Genomic DNA, 6,220 nt, shown 5'->3' with positions numbered 1-6,220 from the left:
AAATCTCGTATGGGATATGCACGTCTAGAGCAAAAACTTGTAAGTAATTAAACATCACTTTTATATAATGTGGTACATTATAAACTATAGTTTCTAACTAATATTTTGTTTATGATCTTAACGAATAGCTACAAAACACCCAATCCGATCAACCGTTGGATCGTCATATTTTGTGGAAGGAAGCTCGTGTAAATAAAGATGGAGTGGTTGATAACGAAAATGTTCAAAAAGTAATAGAACTTTGTGTAAGTATATTATCACTTTAATATTTTTTAATATTATATTTTAAAAATGATATTGAACTTATCTTTTTAATGTATTTTAGGAGAATATCGAACAAAGTTCGGAAAATCAAGAGGACAACAAAGCTAGTTGCAGGGACATTCTTGGTAAAGTGTTTAATGTTCCTGAGTATTCCGGTCGCGTGAGGGGGAAAGGATTTAATGTTCAAAAAGTAATAGAACTTTGTCTTAGTATATTATCACTTTAATATTTTTTAATATTGTATTTTAAAAATGATATTGAACTTATCTTTTTAACCCTACGTGTATGTTAGGAGAATCTCGAACAAAGTTCAGAAAATCAAGCGGACAACAAAGCTAGTTGCAAGGACATTCTCGGTAAAATGTTTAATGTTCCTGAATATTCCGGTCGCATGAGGGGAAAAGGATTTGGCATAACTCCTAAAAGCTATTTTTCACAAGAGAAGCGCCAAAATCCATCTAATGAGGAGGTATTAGAAAAGCTCAAATTCCTATCAAAGCAAGTGACACTCTTGGTGAAGACGAATAAAGACAAGCAACTTTCGGATCAGCTCCAACATGAAATACAAATGGAGAGTGAAAACGCGAGTTGCAACGTTGGTCTCAAAAGTCTTCCCGAGGTAATTAATTACTTAATAAAATAAGAAATTCATTCAACCTAATTATTTCGCATACTTATGTATTAACAATTGATTTAGGGTGTCAATCCTTGCGTGTTGTACTTATCATCCCCTATTCATCGCAAGGTCGGAAAAGGAACATTGTACAATAATTTGGGAGAAGTATTGCACAACACACCGATCCCTGCGGGCCATGTCAAAGTATCATCAGTTATTACTTTGGAACCAAATGCACCGTTGCCTATACCGAACAACGATGCAGATATGGATTATTTAGGGGAAGCAATTGATAGTTACGTGGCATGACTCACACATCTTGTTGCCCTTGATAAGGTATGTTTAATTAATTGAAATGTATGTTTAATTGATATGTATATTTAATTGCACGATATATGATTATGATTGATTATATTTAATTGCTGATTTTTTTTCCGCTGTTAACTTTAATTTCACATTTATTTAGATTTAGACAAAATCTAAAGGGAATGATAAGAAGATTCCCAGAAATGAGTCAGTCACATCGCCGGAAAAGGTTTGTCACATTTATTTTGTAAGGTTTGTCATTTTTTCAGATTCAATAAACTAAAAAACTAATTAACCTCATTTTTTCAGATTCAATCCAATAAACCACCCACACAGCAAACCAGTTGTCGCACCACAACTGGATGTTCTTGGTAAAAATAAAGCCGGAAAACTTCAAAAATTGGAGGGTAATAAAGTTGGCAAACTTCAAAAGCTGGAGGGTAATAAAGTTGCCAAAGTTGCTGCTCAAAAACTGGATTAGGGGAAATCAGTTGCTGCTCCTGCTCCTAAAATAAGTCAGCCATGCCTTGCTCGATATGAGTCGTGTCTTGACATAAAGGTAAAAACGAATTGGGGCAACAACAACGACTCACGCATCATAAGCATGGATAAAGCTATATTCGGATATGAGTATGAAAAACTACTTGAAAAAGAGCACATATACGAACTTCTCAACCATAAGGAGTTGAGTGCTACTGTCATCAGCTTATACCTTAGGTAAAAATTACTTTTAATTGCATTTATTGGTAATTAATTTAATTTGAAATTTTCATTGAAGGTTTTTGTATGAGAAGTTGGTGTGCACGCGCAGATTTTCATTCTTGTCTCTGCATCAGCTTTCGATGTTTAAACTCGATCCAGTGAATGTAAAGAAATACGTTGTAGATATCCTATTAGAAAATAGAGAGAAGGATAAGTTGTTCCTTGCACCATATAATTCAGGGTACGTAATTATATATTCTTTATTTATATCTTTTTTAATTTATGAGATCTTAATTTATTAGTTGTGTAAACAAAATTGTCAATCAAATTTTTGTTGTTGTAGGGCATATTGGGTGTTATTTGCAATCAATGCGACCTTTGAAGTTATATACTATTTAGATCCTTTGCACGACAATTACTACAATCACTCCGATATAAAGACTACGTTCGACACATAAGTAATATTCATTTATTTCTTACATATATATATATATATATATATATATATATATATAATGTGTTTGTTAATGCTATAATAATCACATTTATTTATTCGATAGTGCTTTTCAAGTTTTTTGAGTTCAAAGAGGTGTTACAGTGTTGAAGCAAAAGTCAAATAACATCACATGGATTCCAATAAAGGTTTGAAATATATGCCTTTAAAATTTCATTTACAATCAATGCACAAATATTTATTGACTTATATGTTTTATTTTATAATGCCCCTCGTCAAACTAAAAACATCGACTATGGGTACTATATATTGCGATTCATGAAGGAGATTGTTGATATGAATCAAACTATAATCCCAGAAACGGTACGGTTTTTTCATTATTTGATTTTCATATATAAACTATGTATATATTTGATTCTAACTTATTTATGTTCAATTTTTATATCACACAATACTTTGACAATTCCAGTCCAACATACTCTCAAAGAGATCTAATTGAAATAAAGGAAGACTGGTGTCAGTATGCGATTGAAATGAAAATTATTTGATTTGTTGGGAAATGGCATGCTGCAAGGGATAGTTATATGAATATATGGTAGTTCTGTTCTGTGTAGTTCTGATAGTTATATGTATATGAAAATGGCACATTTGAAAAGTTGTGAATATGTAGTTATATGAATATGTATATAATTCTGCGCTGTTGTCAATATGTGAATATGTATATGAATATGTTGTGAACTGATTGTGTAAATATGTAAAGTTATAAAGTTAAATTATAAAGTTATATAGTTCTGTTTTGTTGTGTACTGATTGTGAAATGGTTGTGTGAATTGATTGTGAACTGATTCTGGATGAAAATGATTTTGGAAAATAAAAATTAAAAAACAGCGCTTTCTAAAAAAATGCCATAAAAAACGCTTTTTAAAAATTTTATTTATAGCATTTTTTAATAAAACTAAAATAAGAATGCACCTTTTACAACGTTTTTTCAAAAAAAACATTGTAATAGGTGCATAATAATGTATCTATTGAATGCACCTTTTACAATGTTTTTTCAAAAAAGCGTTGTAATAGGTGCATAATAATGCATCTATTGTTTGCACCTTTTACAATGTTTTCTCAAAAAAGTGTTGTAATAGGTGCATAATAATGCTATATTGAATGTACCATTTACAGCGGTTTTTTTTCAAAAAACGTTGTAAAAGGTGCATTCAATAGATGCATACTTTTAGTTTCACTACGCGAAAAAATCTATTTTACAAAGTTTTTTTTAAGCCATTTATAGTGCTTTTTCAAAAAAATAAGTGTTGTAGTATGTAGCGCTGTAAAAAGATACAACATCACTTATTTTAAAAAAAAACGTTATAAATAACTTAAAAAAAAATGCTGTAAAATTAACTTTTTAGCGTAATGAAACTAAAAGCATACCAAAGATGTCATCTACGAGAACAAAATAACAGTAGGTCAATAATATCTCAAAAAGATAGGTCAATAATAAGGTAATAACCAAAAACAGATTCAAATTGAATTTACCACACATAAAAAGTACTAAAATGTAATCCTAATTAATTTATTATTATATCAAATAATTAATTTTTCATTCTCTTTCTAAACAAACATACAATCAATTCAAAATTTCGTAATGAAACAACTAGATAAATAAATAAAAATATATTTTTCGATGCATTTTTTATTTATTTATGAATCATTCTCACAAAGTAAAAATAAGTCAGAAACTTCAGCAAACACGTAACAATACATTTTTTTCATGAAAAAATAAAATAAAATAAACACCAGTCAAAATTTATCAAAAGAAAAAACACCAATTAAAAAATCATAAAAAGGTATATCATTTCAGAAAATCAACGGTGAAATCAATTCAAACAGCTTTTACTTTTTTTTTTGGTTTTGTGTAAGCTAAGTGATTTTTCTGGGGTATCGTTTTGGGCATCTTTTCTGTTTTGTCTAATTCTTGTACACGATGGATTTATTGTTGTATCCGTTGTGCTTTCAAATTTATTTATTAATCTTCTAAGTCACGTGGGTTTTAATATATAGTTGCTGAGTTTTGATCCCGTAAAATTTTATTTTATAATTTATTTATTCTTTTATTAATTGTCAAGTTTCAATTGTTGTGCTTGAGGCTTATTTGTTAGTGGAGGGGCTATGTAACAATTTTTACCCGATGAATTCATTTTTTTAATTCTTTTTATCTTTTTTATATTTAATTAATATTATATTCAAAATTAAAAATAACACTCCTTTTAGACCAATTAGTTTTTATAAAAGTGATAATTATTATACGGGAAGAGTGAGTAAATAATAACAGAATTCAAACATACTTTACGTCAAACTATATTAATAAATAAAAACTCAGATTACAATTTCTTACCATAGGTGGTGTCCTCTCCACTTGACAATTAGTTACAAGAAAAAAATATTAAATTTGCACACTTACCACGACGTGAGACTCAACATTACATAAGAGATTAATACATTATTAAGAATTCATATTTATGTGAATTAATTATAATAAAATTTATCATTTTTTATAAAATAAAAAAATATATTATATATATTCAAGTGTTCAATTTTATTCTCCATTTTCATATTTAATATCATTAATTAATTAAATAATTAATCATTAAAATAAAATTTAACTTAACTATTTATTTAAAACTCGATTTAATTATTTAAATTAACAAAAAAATAATAAAACACTAATAAATTAAACAACTGATTTTGTTGTAAGAGAATACAAAAGGTGAGAAATCGGCACTCACTCCAAACCGATATATATATATATATATTATTAAAAAATATATCAAAAATTATGTATTTAACTTTTAAAAAATATCAAATTTTATATTTTTAATAAATAAATAAATATTTTTCTATTTTTAACAAGTACATTTTAAGACACTTGTTAGTAGTATGACTCAAAAAAAAAATTTAATTGACAAATCTATGTTGCTCAAGAATTAGTTGTTGGAGATCTATAATTCAATCTTTTAAATTTTCACATAATTCACGCTTTCAAACTATCCCATTTAAGTGGCAATGTTTATACGGGTCAATTAATTATCTATAGCTTTTCTCATACATTATTATTTTTTCTTATAATTATTTTATATTTTTTATCAATAATTTTTATGCATTAAAAGTATTTACGAATTTTTTATCTATTATATTTATTTAAATTTCTTTTAAATTTTTAACTTAGTATGTCACACAAATAATTAACTCTATATTAATATGAGATGATGTATTACAATTCTAAAATATAAAGACTTAAATAATAGTCAAATAGATATGAAATAGGCGTAAAAAATAAACTATATAAACTATATCGATTACTCGATCATAATTTAAAATATTATTCAAATAATATTTACAACTATATTTATAATTTTTTTATATTTATTTATTAATTTTATTTTATATATTATTAATTAACAATTATATTTTTAATTATTTATTAATTTTTGTTCATTTTATCATTTAATATATATGTGTGTAGAAGGTCACATTCTAATTATTTCTAAATATTTTATTAAATAAATAAAAATATTAAATGTGATTGTTGAATAATGTCTACTAAAAATTATAAAATAGTATAATCCAAATAAAATTATTATTCATATAGTTGAACATACTTCCTTCCATATATATCGACATATTATATATGTGTGTGAAAGCCCAAGACAAAAGCAGAAGATACGGTGTAAAGTACCAGCCTAGTAGCTATCAGGTAACTAAGGGCTCTTTTCGTTTAAGATAATATTTACATTCTATGGTTCAAACAATAATGTCTTGCTTCTAATTTGTTCATCCATATCAATCACTTTAGCTCCCTTTAATTATATATTTGCATCTGA

The sequence above is a fragment of the Cicer arietinum genome, chromosome 2 (genome assembly GCF_000331145.2).
Source record: "Cicer arietinum cultivar CDC Frontier isolate Library 1 chromosome 2, Cicar.CDCFrontier_v2.0, whole genome shotgun sequence".
NCBI classification, from domain to species: domain Eukaryota; kingdom Viridiplantae; phylum Streptophyta; class Magnoliopsida; order Fabales; family Fabaceae; genus Cicer; species Cicer arietinum.
This window is presented reverse-complemented; position numbering follows the sequence as displayed.